The sequence below is a fragment of the Mobula hypostoma genome, chromosome 22 (assembly GCF_963921235.1).
Source record: "Mobula hypostoma chromosome 22, sMobHyp1.1, whole genome shotgun sequence".
NCBI lineage: Eukaryota > Metazoa > Chordata > Chondrichthyes > Myliobatiformes > Myliobatidae > Mobula > Mobula hypostoma.
The window spans coordinates 53887868-53902776 of NC_086118.1; the positions used below are offsets into that span (position 1 = coordinate 53887868).

Here is a 14909-nt window from a genome sequence, read left to right on the forward strand (position 1 = left end):
ACAACCAATTAATTTTCAGTGGGCAATTACATTCTGAAAAAGAAAAGTTTTTTTCCCCCTCTTTCATGTTCATCAGTAGGTGCAGTCTGGTTTACTTTAATTGCTGCACCTGTAAATTTGCTTCATTAATCTCTATTGCTGCTTTGAGAAAGGAAAGAGGCAGGTTCTCTAGTATAGAACAAAAGATGTAGTCTGTTCATCATTTCCCTTTGACTCAGCATCGTTCGGCGTTTCATGTGTCTTTGAAAAAGCTTGAAAGTGTTTCAGTCACAGTGGTCGTTCCAAATAAAGCCTGTCTTGTGTGCTGTGTAGCTGCAGTGGTTTCTTTTAAAGAGTGATCTTTGCCTTTGTAATAAATACGTTTCAGTTAGATATGAATCAAAGCTATTATGCACGCTCTGGATTACAGTGTTAGAACAGGTTTCATCAGACTTGATAATTCAAGGAAGTAATCATGGTATATTTGGGATGTGTTGGTCTTTAATGGGAATGGGATTCTTTCTTAATCAATGTTCTTCAAATTCTCTGAGTTATCTTGAAAAGCAACAAAATAATAGTCTCCTTGAGGTGCTCCTTATGACAGTGGTACTTCACCCTCTGTGTGCCATGTAGGAAGCATCCCTCAACTGATCATCAGCACGGAACATATTTCACTGCTGTTCCCATGGAGACCAGTGATGATAGGCTTTTGTTTCTCCTGAGAAAATAGATTTCACTTTGTTTTGGTCAGATTTTATAAGTCTCCTGCTTTCCTCTTCATGTACAGCCAAGAGATATCCATTACAGAGATACAGAACAGAGATATATGTAAATCCCTGGTTCTCATTAGTGAAGTGGTAGTTTTTCTTTGTGATTGTAGGCATGAAATTCTCCCCACACCTTAACTGAGGAATATTCAAATTGGTTATCAATACTAAGCAAACAAAACCAGGCTGCTACCTTTGCCAGTGAATGTTGTAGCAAGGTTCAAATGCTAATCCTCACAGCTGCCTTGCTTGGGTGAATTCCAGATGCACATTTGGCAGGCTAGCTGACCACAATGTCATGTAAGTTATTTTTAAATAAAAGGCTTTTCCCCCTTTGTTTTGCACACTCCTTTCTACTGTTTAAATTTTTGAGAAAATATCTTTTTGTGAGAATTTTTGAGGTGCTATTTGTTTTTCGGGGCAAAAACAAGAGAAAATCTGCAGATGCAGGAAATTGGACCCCCACCATTTCCCAACCCCTTTTCCCTCTCTCACTTTATCTAATTGCCTGCCCATCGCCTCCCTCTGGTGCTCTTCCCTCCTTTTCTCTCTTCCATGGCTTTCTGTTCCTTCCTATCAGACTCCCCTTTCTCCAGCCATGCATCTCTTTCACCAACCAACTTCCCAGCTCTTTAGTTCATCTCTCCTCCCCCCAGTTTCACCTATCACCTTGTATTTCTCTCTCCCTTCCTCCACCTTTTAGATCTACTCCTCATCTGTTTTTCTCCAGTCCTGCTGAAGGGTCTGGGCCTGAAACGTCGACTGTACTTTTTTCCGTAGATGCTGCCTGTCCTACTGAGTTCCTGCAGCATCTTGTGTGTGTTGCTTGTTTTTCAGGATATGCTTTAGGTTGATAGTTGGGCTGAGACCTCATGGTCAGAGTCTTAGACTAATGTTTCTGTTAATTTGCTATCCACAACCCAGAGTTCACAGCTTTCTCCTGAAGAGTAGGCAGTTAAAATTGATAACTGATTGTGTCTTTACTTGGGGAGTATATGCACTCAGTGGTCACTAAAGGTATGTTTGTGCTCTTCTGCTGCTGTAGCCCATACACTTCAAGGTTCAATGCATTATGTGTTCAGAGATGCTCTTCTGTACACTACTGTGATTACGTCTGGTTATTTGAGTTTGTCACCTTCCTGTCGGCTCAGAAAGTACAGCACAGGCCAGGCCCTTTAGCTCTTGTAGTCTGTGCTGACCCATTAAAATTGCCTAATTCCATTGACCTGCACCCAGACCATAGCCATCCATCCCCACGTACCTATTCAAACTTTTTTAAAATGTTGAAATCGAGCTCACATGCACGACCTGCACTGGCAGCTTATTTCACACTCTCATGACCCTCTGAGTGAAGAACTTTCCCCTTGTGCTTCCCTTAAACTTCTCACCTTTTACCCTAACCCATGACCTCTAGTTGTAGTCTCACCCCCCCGTGGAAAAAATCTGCTTGCATTTACCCTATCTATACCCCTAATAATTTTGTATACCTCTATCAAATCTCCTTCTCAATCTTCTACATTTTAAGGAATAAAGTCCTAACCTATTCAACTCAAGTCCTCCAGTCATGGCAACATCCTTGTAAATTTTCTCTGTAATCTTTCAACCTTATTTACATCTTTCCTGTAGATAGGTGACCAAAACTGCACACATTAATCCAAATTAGACCTCGTCAACTTCTTATTCAAATTCAACATAAAATCCCATCTCCTCTTCTCAACAATTTGATTTATGAAGGCCAAGGTGCCATAAGCTTTCTTTACAACCCTGTCTACCTGTGCCACCACTTTCAATAAGTTATGGACCGGTACTCCCAGATCCCTTGTTTTACTGCATTCTTCAGTGCCCTACTGTTCACTGTCCTGGTTGGCTTTACCGAAATGCAACACCTCACACTTGTCTGCATTAAGTTCCATCTGCCATTTTCCAACTCATTTTTCCAGCTGATGCAGATCCAGCTGCAAGCTCTGTTAGCTTTCTTAGCTGTTCACTACATCCCCAATCTTGGTGTCATCTGCAAATTTGCTGATCCAGTTAACTGCATTATCATCCAGATTATTCATATAGATGACAAACAACAACAGACCCAGCACTGATCCCTGTGGCTCTCTACAGGCCTCCGGTCAGAGAGACAACCACGTGCTACCACGTTCTGGCTTCTCCCTCAAAGCCAATGTCTAATCCAATTTACTACCTCATCCTGAATGGCAGCAACTGAACCTTCCTGACCAACCTCCCATGCAGGACCTTGTCAAATGCCTTGCTAAAGTCCACGTAGACAATGTCAACTACCTTGCCTTCAACTTTCCTGGTAACTTCCTTGAAAATCTCTTAAGATTTGTTGCACACAACCTACTGTGGACAAAGCTATGTTGACTATCCCTAGTCTGTCCCTATTTATTCAAATATTCCTATATCCAGTCCCTTCCAATAACTTTCCCACTGCTGATGTCAGGCTCACCAGCCTATAATTTCCTGATTTATTTTTAGAGCCCTTCTCAAACAGCGGAACAACATTAGCTATTCTCTGATTCTCGGGTACCTCACCTGTTGCTAAGGATAATTTAAACGTCTCTACTAGGCCCCTGCAATTTCTGCACTTGTCTCCCACAGGTCTGAGGGAACACCTTGTCAGGCCCTGGGGAGTTATCCACCTTAATTTGCCTCAAGACAGCAAACACCTCCCCCTTTGTAATCTGTATGGATTCTATAACCTCGCTACTGCTTTGCCTCACTTCTATAGACTGTGTGTCCATCTCCTGCGCAAATACAGATGCAAAAAATCCAGTTAAGATCTCCTCCCATCTCTTTTGGCCTCGCGCAAAGATGACCATGTCTGTATGCTTTTATGCATTGAGTTGCTGCCACATGATTGATTGATTATATATTTGCATTACCAGGCAGATGTATCTAATAAAGTGGCCATTGAGTGTACAGTATATATTTTTTTCCCTGTGTTAGAAGGTAGAAAATGTTGTTCAAGTTCTAATAAAGAGTCCGAAATGGGATCTTTGTTTTTCTCACCAGAGATGCTGCCTGACCTGCTCAACAATTTCAATATTTCATTTTTCTCAGATTTCTATCATTAGTTGTATGCCTTCCTTTGATTACTTCTCATTTTTGCTATTTTTTGCTAAGTAGCAATGCATGAAGAAGCTGTGATTTATTAACTATTCTGTAAAGGTTTTTGCTGAAATTGTTGCCAAAAAATTGCCTGTTTTCCGAAGTGCCAGCTCTAAATTAAAGCTATCTGATTCATTCCTGTTTATGTTAGTTTCCAGCTACCGATGTGTATTTTTAAAAAAAATTCAAATGTTCATTTAATTTTCCTTTGCAAAGCTGCATAGATTCATTATCCTGTGTTGAAAATATTTTTAGACACCAGTTAAGACTTGGGCAGATAAAATGCAGGAATGATTCATAGTTTGGATATCAGAATCAGGTTTATTATCACTGACATATATTGTGAAATTTGTTTTGTGTCAGCAGTACAATCAAATACATAAAAAATTATGAGTTACGATGAATTTTAAAATGAATAAGTAGTGCAAAATAGTGAGCTAGTGTTCAAAAAGCTGATGCCAGATGGGAAGAGGCGGTTTTTAAAACATTGAGTGTGTGTTTTCAGGCTCCTGTACCTCCTCCCTAATGAGACATTGGTTTGCATGACTTGGAATTTTTTAAAAAGAGTGTAATTCTTCAGTGACAGAGTCTGCTCGTCTGGAATTCCATAATTATCTCAAATCCAGATAATTTCATTTGGTTCGGTTTCATTAATTGTCATGTCACACCCTTCTCATTTGAAGGGTGAGGAAAAACCGAGATGAGGAAAAACTTGTTTCACACAGAGAGTGGTGGATCTGTGGAATTCTCTGCCACAGGAAACAGTTGAGGCCGGTTCACTGGCTATATTTAAGAGCGAGTTAGATATGGCCCTTGTGGCTAAAGGGATCAGGGGGTATGGAGAAAAGGCAGGTACAGGGTTCTGAGTTGGATGATCAGCCATGATCATATTGAATGGCGGTGCAGGTTCGAAGGGCTGAATGGCCTACTCCTGCACCTATTTTCTATTTTCTTTGTTTCTATGAATGGGTGTGATGATTAGTTCAGCTAAGCAAATAAGGGCAATCTTGCACTTTAGAAGTTCAAATAAAGAAAAGAAATTGATTTATCTTTCAGTTACTAGGATTCATTCATTTCATTTACTGATGCATTAACTTTACTTGGGTTCATAATTCATTTCTGCCAAAGTACATGCTGTTGAGGAATTTAGTGCTGATTGTAAAAGCAGTAGATCATCAGCAGAGTGTTCTATCTCAAGGATTTGTTTTGTTCGTTAAGGTCAATTATATCATGTAAGTGAAAACCAAGAAAAAGCCAGGGTCCTGGAGGACCGTTGTTTTGTTTTTACTGTGTACTGTACCAGGAGCTTATGGTCGAAATGACAAGATAATAAACTTGACTTGACTTGACTTGACTTGAAAAAGTGCAAATCTGAAATATAAACACAATGCTAGAAATTCTCAGCCTGCAGGGATGTGTCTGTGGGAAGAGAAAAAGTATTAGCATTTCAGTTCAAAGACCCTTCGTCAGAACAGTTACAGAACATGAAACAGTAAGTACAGCACAGAAAAATGCCCTTCAGCCCCCAAAATGCCAACCATAAAGTAAATTCCACCTGTCTGCATATGGACTATAATCCCTCCAAACCCATCTGTTCATGTGCCCATCTCACTGCCTCTTAAATGTGATCATGTCTGATTTTGGCATCTACTGCTCTATGTAAAGAAAAACTTGCCTTGTAAATGACCTTTAAACTTGCCTCTTCTCACCTTCAAACTATGTCCTGTAAATTTCACATTTCCAACCTTTGCTAAAGACTCTGTCTATGCCTCTCATCATTTTATAAACTTCTATCAGATAGAATTAGCCTCCGCTGCTCCAAAGTCAACAATCCAAGTTTGGTCCAACATTTCCTTATAGATAATACTCTGTAGTGCAGGCAACATTCTGATGAACTTCTTTCTTTCTTTTTAAATCTTTTTATTGAATAAGTATACAAAAAGGTAAGCCATATAGACACTAATACACTGTTAGAATATAATAAAATTACAGAAGATATTAATACAAAAAAATACTACAATGTAATTTAAACATAACATACCAAGGTAACATAATAGTATACTAATTTTTATATATATATCAATAGAGAAAAGGAACCCCCCCCCAAAAAAAACCCACCGTGCAACTAACTAAAAGCAAAGCAAAGCAATGGGCTAACTTGAAACCAAACAGAGTTAAAAAACTTAAAATCACGTCCTCAATCCCGACCTCCATTAAAAACTGTGAAAAAAACAAGAAGGGTATATATTACATTAAATGAAAATATTGAATAAAAGATCTCCAAGTCTGTTCAAATTTAAATGAGGAGTCATAAAGATTGCTTCTAATTTTCTCCAAATTCAAGCATAATATCGTCTGAGAAAACCAAAAAAAGGTAGTTGGAGCATTAAGCTCTTTCCAATGTTGTAAGATACATCTTTTCGCCATTAAAGTAAGAAATGCAATCATTCTATGGGCTGAAGGAGAAAGATTACTGGAAATTTTAGGTAGTCCAAAGATAGCAGTAATAGGGTGAGGAGAGATATCTATATTCAATACCTTGGAGATAATATTAAAAATGTCTCTCGTGATGAACTTCTTTTGCACCTTCTCCAAAGCCTCCATATCTTTCCTGTAATGCAGAAGCCAGAAATGCACACAATACTGCAAATCTGGACTTACCAGTTTATCAATCTGCAAGATGACATCCCAGCTTTTACACTTAATGCCCCTCTTGTAGTTCAGTGTTATTTGAAGGTGATGTTAAAATTAATGAGCACTTAATATTAAACCTGTACTTAATATCTGAAGTAAACCTGATCAATGAAAGTCAAGTTTATTATGAAATGCACAGGTACATGTCTGCACGGATGCAATGAAAAACATACTTGCAGCATTACCACAGGCAAGTAGCATCATATGAGCAGCATTCACAAGAAAAACATACACCAAACGTCCATTATATACAATTTTTACAAGAACATTATTGGGGGAAAAATAAGGGCTATTTTCATGCAAAGTGGTCAGAGTATTGCGAAATTGTAGTGATTAGGATTTTGCAGGTTGGTTCAAGAACTGAGTGGTTAAAGGGAAATTGGTAGCTGAGAGAAGGTGGTATTGCCTGGACGTTGGGAGTCTTTGATGATGTTGCTTTCTTGAGGCAGCATCCTCCAGTGGATAGTACTAATAGTGGGGAAGGATGTGTCTCTGATAAATTGGGCAAAGTCTGCAATTCTTTGCAGCTTCTTATGCTCCTATGTATTTGAATTACTGTACCAGTACTGGACTCTGTCACGGTGGTGTCTGAAAGGAGGATGCTGTCCAAGTTGCATGCCATCTTGGACAGTGTCTCCCATCCACTACATAATGTACTGGGTGGGCACAGGAGTACATTCAGCCAAAGACTCATTCCACCGAGCTGCAACACTGAGCATCATAGGAAGTCATTCCTGCCTGTGGCCATCAAACTTTACAACTCCTCCCTTGGAGGGTCAGACACCCTGAGCCAATAGGCTGGTCCTGGACTTATTTCATAATTTACTGGCATAATTTACATATTACTATTTAACTATTTATGGTTCTATTACTATTTATTATTTATGGTGCAACTGTAACGAAAACCAATTTCCCGCGGGATCCATAAAGTATGACTATGACAGACAATGATGCAACTGTTCAGAATATTCTCAATAGTACATCTGCATAAAGTATCTGGAGAAGCTATGCTCTTAGAGAACAGAAATGTTAAAGAAAGATTTAATAGATATGTTTGAGAATTAGATTATTTATATTCAAAGGCAGTGATGAGCAGAAAAGCCTGCATTTAAAAAAAACAAGGTCATATATTCCAAATTCTATACTTGTTCAGAAAAAATTGCACCCACAGGACTGCAGTGCAAACTTTTCCCAGCCATGTATTGTAATATACAAAATGCTAGAGGAACTCAGCAAGTCATGCAACGTTTATAGAGAGGAATAAACAATTAATGTTTCTGGCTGAGGCTCTTCATCAGGCACTTGGTTCAACTGTCTTTAGCTATTTCATCAGTGACATTCCTGGCATTATAAGGAAAGATGTGAAGATGTTTGTTATTCTGCAGTTATTGAATTCCATTTGTAGCTTGTCTCTTCATGAGGTAGTCCATGCTGCAGATGACAAAACATGAGTGCTGTTGAAACATATGCTGGTAAGTGACAAATAATATTCACATCACACAGCTGTTAAGATGAACATCTCCAACAAGAAAGTATAACCACCCACCTTTGATATTTTCGCATTATCATTGACAGGTTTTTAATCATCAAAATCTAGGCGGTCACCATTTACCATAAACTGAATGGAACAGGTGCATGAATATAGCAACCACGAGGAATTCTGCAGATGCTGGAAATTCAAGCAACACACATCAAAGTTGCTGGTGAACGCAGCAGGCCAGGCAGCCTCTCTAGGAAGAGGTACAGCCGACGTTTCAGGCCGAGACCCTTCGTCAGGACTGAGTTCATCCACAAAACCTTCCTGACGAAAGGTCTCGGCCTGAAATGTCAACTGTACCTCTTCCTAGAGATGCTGTCTGGCCTGCTGTGTTCACCAGCAACTTTGATGTGTGTTGCATGAATATAGCAACTGGCTGAGAAGCTATGGTGAGTGAAGCTGTTCCACCACCCACAAAGTGCAAGTAAAGAGTATGATGGAATGCTCTCCACTTGGATGAGATGAGTCTATCTCAAATGGCATCCAAGGAACTCAATACCGTTAAGGTCAAAACGTCATACACAATCCTGACTTGTATGTATATCCTCATTTCTTAATTGTCATTTCGTCTATTTTTACTGGAACTGTGTAACTCAAGGACCACTTGCTTAACGGTATTAGTCCATGCATAAAAAAGCTTGGGAACCCCTAGTGTAACTAATAACACTGTAACAAAGTGAAATTTCAATACGCTAGGCAACATGAAGGAAGGTGTTGCAAATTTTAAGTACCCAGACAGAAAGAGCTGGAAGGATATTGTTTACATTCTGTAGGTTTTAAGAAAAGTTTCCCCTTGTCTGTAGCATTGTGTTCACTGAGGTAAGTCAATGTTTTTATTCAGATGGGATGGCTGTTTGTTGCTTTGGCTTTTCTTTAGAACTAAAGGTTTAAAACAAGATTAATCATTGACTCAAAGTCTTGTAGGAATACAAGCACAGAATATAAGTGCTCATATTCCAATATTAATTGTAATAAGGTATTTTAAATAACAATTATCTAATTATGGAAAATTTATACTTTCTGCCAGAGTTAATTTGACTGCTGTAACTTGAAATGAATACTAACTAAAATATGACCTTTGAAAGATGAGAGATTAATGGGAACAAAATTAATGTTGGGTTTTATTCCAATTCTTAATCAGGCTGCAATAATTTAGAATACATGCTATTTATTTCAGAAATTAACCCGTCAGTTTGTTTGAGAAACAAGGTAACAAATAACAGAACAAGGTTTTGTGGATGACCTCTGTACATGAGTGGTTCAGAACTTAAAAATTAGAAGTGTTTATCTGTATAGGTGGTGACATCTAACTATACATATCTGCACTTCCTCTGTAGCTGTCACACTGCGTTCTATATTGTTATTGTTTTACCTTAATGCACTGTCTAATGATTTGTTCTGTGTGAATAGTATGCAAGACAAGCTTTTCACTGTATCTCAGTTCATGTGACAATAATTCTAGAAGTGGCATATAGACCAGTTCTTCCATTAACATATGAGCAGAGAAATGGCAGATGGGATTAAATTCAGGCAAGAATGAGGTGTTGCGCATTGGGCGATCAAACGTAAAGGAAAAATACGCAGTTAATAGCAGAACTCTTAACAGTGTTGATGTACAGAGGGATCTTGAGATCCAAGACTATAGCTCCCTGAAAGTAGTTATGGGATGATAAAGAAGGCATGTGGCATTCTTGCCTTTATTAGTTGAGATGTTGAATTGAAAAGTCAGGAAGTTGATGTACAGAGGGATCTTGGTGTCCAAGACTATACCTCCCTGAAAGTGGCCGCATAAGTTCTTGGGGTGGTAAAGAAGGTGTGGCATGCTTGTGTTTATTAGTCAAGGTGTTGAGTTGAAAAGTTAGAAAGTTATGTTGCATTTTTATAAAACTCTGGTTAGGTTGTATCTGGAGTTGCATGCAGCATTCAGAGTGTGGAGTCTTTGGAGAGGGTGCAGAAAAGATTTATCAGGGTTAGAGGGCAGGTGCTATGAGGAAAAAATGGACTTACTAGTGTTATTTTCTCTGGAGCAATGGAGGCTGAGAGGAGACCAGAAAGAAGTTTAGAAAATTATAAGAGGCACAGATAGAGTAGATAGCTGGTATCACACTTTCAGTCTTGTACAGAGATGATATGCAGTTGTTAGATCTCACTCATCCCCATTAGTGGAGAAGCCATAGCATAGTTACAGTGGTGAAATTCAAGTGTTCAGTTGTGCATTGTGCTCAACAATGCAATTGTAGTGTTCAGAAGGGAGATGAATATATCTCTGTAAGGGAAAACAAAACTGACTGGGGCTAATGGAATGTGATGGGCTGAATGGGCTCCCTTAGGGCAGCAACTGTTGGTTGATTCTACATTCAGGTAGGAAGAGGTTATCATACATATCTGCAATTTTGCTTGTCATTTTACTTGTTTAGATTGATATGAAAGAACCTGTGTGGAAGTTAATGTTTTACATTTGGTAAAGAAAGCTGAGTGACTGTAATTTAACTTGGTCATTGTGGTTTCTTCTGCCTGTACCTGTTCAGTTACTGTTGCAATAAGAAACATAATTTGGGGCTTTCTGTGCAATTAAAGGTCAAGAAGGGCCAAAGGGCCTGTTTCTGTGCTGTAGTTTCTATGGTAAGTCAATCATGTATGTATTATCAAAGTACTTAATTCACAAACAAGAGAAAATATGCAGATGTTGGAAATCCAAGCAACCCATGCAAAATGCTGGAAGAATTCAGCAGGTCAGGCAGCATCTATGGTACTTTTCCATAGATGCTGCCTGGCCGCTGAGTTCCTCCAGCATTTTGCATGTGTATCAAAGTACTTGTATGTCACTAAAGACTGCCTTGAGATTCATTTTCACGTCGGCATTCTCTGCAGAACAAAGCACTCTAGGATCACTGAAAAATGACACACAGGCATAGGCTGACAAACTGTGCAATACAAAAAGAAACAAGTAGGAATAATAATAATAAATAATACTAAGAACTCGAGTTGTAGAGTCCTTGAAAGTGAGTCTGTAGGTTGTGTTCAGTGATCATTTCAGTGTTGTGATGAGTGAAGATGCCCCTGCTGGTTCAGGAGTCTGATGGATGAAGGGTAATAACTATTCCTGAACCTGGCAGCGAGAAGCGAGAATGGTCTGGATGGTGGGGAGTCCTTGATGATGGATGCTGCTTTCCTGCAACAGTGCTCCTTGTAAATGTGCGCAGTCACCAGCGTGCAGTGGTATAAGTTAGACTCAGTTCGGGAAAAGACTCTCCCAACCTGTTCCAATCTCACAGATAAGATCAACAATAAGACCTTGCTAAAACTGAATTAATGTGTCTGTCAAGAATCTGATCTGAATCTGATGTCTTTTGTAATTTCTTATCTTTCTAGCTCTAAATATGTTCAGCAAGTTTGCCTCTAAGCTCTTTGAAACATAGAAATATAAAATCACAGAAAACAGAAAAAAGAGTAGGTCATTTCGTCATTTGATCTTTCTCCATTATTCAAGTTTGTTTATTGTTTCTCCCTTCCCTCTCCCCCCCCCCATTTAAATCTACTGCTCATCTTTTTTTCTTCAGTCCTGCTGAAGGGTCTTGGCCCGAAATGTCGACTGTACTTTTTTCCCGTAGATGCTGCCTGGCCTGCTGAGTTCCTCCAGCATTTTGTGTGTGTTGCTCCGATTTCCAGCATCTTCAGATTTTCTCTTGGTTTTTCAAGTTTATTGTCGTAGGCATACATGCTCAGGGTATAAATGCCTTGAAAGTCCACCTTTGCAACAGCAGTACAGTATATTCCAAACATGACAGACATCTTCCACCCTATTCCTGCTCTCTCCTCATTCCTTTTATGCCCTTTGTGCCAGAATGTTATCTCTTTTTATATATACATTCAGTTAACCTCTCCGACCATCCATGATAACACATTCCTCCTGTTCACTACTACCCAATGGAAAAAATGTCTCCCAGCCCTAACTATCCTGCCCTGATTCCCTAGATTCTGATAGCATTCCCAGCCAGGAGTAATATTTTCCCCACATCCAGTCTGTCTAGGCCTGTTAGATTTTATCTATACCAATGAAACGCCCTCTCATTCTGCAGGGCTCTTGTGGAAGCAGAACCTTGTTGACCTAATGTCTTGTCATATGGCAATGATGCTATCCCATTCTTTACTGCACTCCCTATGGCAAATACATCCTTTCTTTGGTAAGGAGACTAGAACAGCATATTGTACTCCTTGTCTCGTTTCATGAGGACCCTCATGGATGTAAGACATCCTTGCTTAAAACTGCGTGAAAAGGCAAGTCTTCTTGCCACCTTAATGGTTCACTATAACTGCATGTTTGTCTTCGGTGACTAATGTGCAAGAACACTCTGGGTTCCTCTGTGCATTAGTGTTACGTTCTGGGTCTTTGTATTTCTCACTCTGTAAATAACACCTGCTTTTTGTTGTTCTATCTTTTATTTCTCACCTTGAGATAATCTTTTATGGTAATTTTATTGAGATTGATTTACTTATCATATGTACATTGAAAAATACAGTGGAATGTGTCATTTGCATTAATGGCTAACACAACCTAAGGATGTGCTGGGGTCAGCTATATGTCGCCATACATTCTGGTGTCAACATAACAAGCCTACTGTGCTCACACAGCACACCAGCAACAAAGCAAGCCCCTTAGCTCCCTCCCACCCAATCATGTATACATTATTTTTAAAGATGAGTGACATTGTTCAAAATAGGAGTTCATTTTATAGCCCACTTGCAAACAAGTGAAAATCTGCAGATGCTGGAAATCCAAGCAAAACACACAAAACTCTAGAGGAACTCAGCAAGTCAGACAGCATCTATGGAAAAGAGCACAGTCGACGTTTCAGGCTGAGACCCTTCATCAGGACTGAAGAAGAAAAAAGATGAGGAGTCAGAGTTAGAAGGTGATGGGAGGGGAGGAAGAAACATGAGGTGGTAGGTGAAATTGGCAGGGATGAAGTAAAGAGCTGGGAAGTTGATAGGTGAAAGAGATACAGAGCTGGAGAAGAGAGAATCTAATAGGAGAGGACAGAAATCCATGGAAGAAAGAAAATGGGGAGGAGCATCAGAGGGAGGTGATGGGCAGGTAAGGAGATGAGGTGAGAGGGAAATGGGAACAGGGAATGGTGAAGTGGGGGATGGGCATTACTGGAAGTTGGGGGAATTGATGTTCATGCCATCAGTTTGGAGGCTACCCAGATGGAATATCCTCCAACCTGAGTATGGCCTCATCATGACAGTAGAGAAAACCATGGATTGACATGTCGGAATGGGAAGTGGAATTAAAATGAGTAGCCACTGGGAGATCCTGCTTTTTCTGGTGGATGGAGTGTAGGTGCTCAACGAAGTGGTGTTGCAACCTGCATCGTGTCTCACCGATGTATAAGAAGCCATGACAGGAGCACCGGACACAGTAGATGACCCTAACAGACTCACAGATGATTTGCCTCATCTGGAAGGATTGTTTGGGGTCCTGAAAGTTGAGCGAAGAGCTGTAGGGGCAGGTGTAGCACTTGTTCCGCTTGCAAGGGTAAGTACCAGGAGGGAGATCAGTGGGAAGAGACAAATGAACAAGGGAGTTGTGTCGGGAGTGATCCTTGTAGAAGCAGAAACTGGGGAGGGGAGGGAAAGATGTGCTTGGTGTTGGGATCCCGTTGGAAATAGCAGTTCCTCCAGCATTTTGTGTATGTTGTTTATAGCCTGCTTGACTAGGATACATTCTAAATATATGGAATTAAACCTCAATAAAAATGGCTCGTGTTGAAGTTTTCAGTGAGTTTTGAGCAGTGTTTTACATCATGTTTGAAACAGTTCAAGAAGTATTTTGTACAATAGGTACCTCAAATCATCCTTCAGAATAAAACCTTTCTATTGAAAGCAATTGTTGAAAAGGACTGTGAAAGACAAAATAACATGGAACTTCCATGAGTATTAATGCACAATGTTGGAAGTGGTTGCAGTGGCATCAGTTACAGTCTTGGGGCTTTGTACAACTGTTTATTCAGAAGTATCTCTGAAAATCAGAGTTTTGTTCACTGTTAGTACTTCTGTCCTCCACGCAATAATGACAAAGCATTAATTCCTAGTTTTTGAGAACTGTGGAGAGAGACTGGGCCAGAAAACTTAATTCAGGATTTGATTTGGGTTATTGATGTTAAGTGCATTCCTGATCTTAATTGTGGATACGTCAAAAGCTGGTACCTGATTCAGCCAGGGCAACCATTGTCCTATCTTGTAACCAGCTCAAGAAAACAATTACTTGCTCAACCAGAGACATTGAATATGTTAATATTTCAAATTTCATGTGTTTGCCACGTGCCATGTATGCTATGTTCAGTGAAAACCTCAGTTCCAGGTCTGCAGACACCAACAGAATCAACAAGCTCATTCGTAAGGCCAGTGATGTTGTGGGGATGGAACTGGACTCTCTCACGGTGGTGTCTGAAAAGAGGATGCTGTCCAAGTTGCATGCCATCTTGGTCAATGTTTCCCATCCACTACATAGTGTACTGGGTGGGCACAGGAGTACATTCAGCCAGAGACTCATTCCACCGAGATGCAGCACAGAGCGTCATAGGAAGTCATTCCTGCCTGTGGCCATTAAACTTTACAACTCCTTCCTTGGAGGGTCAGTCACCCTGAGCCAATGGGCTGGTCCTGGACTTATTTCATAATTTACTGGCATAATTTACATATTACTATTTAACTATTTATGGTTCTATTGCTATTTATTATTTATGGTGCAACTGTAACAAAAACCAGTTTCCCCCGGGATCAATAAAGTATGACTATGACTATTTAAC

At 39.8% G+C, this 14909-nt stretch overlaps 1 protein-coding gene across 5 annotated transcripts in view; it reads left to right on the forward strand.

The window, feature by feature from the left end:
• The window catches only part of helz (helicase with zinc finger), a 347073-nt gene that overhangs the window by 171760 nt on the left and 160404 nt on the right, over nt 1-14909 (forward strand). The window lies entirely within an intron of this gene.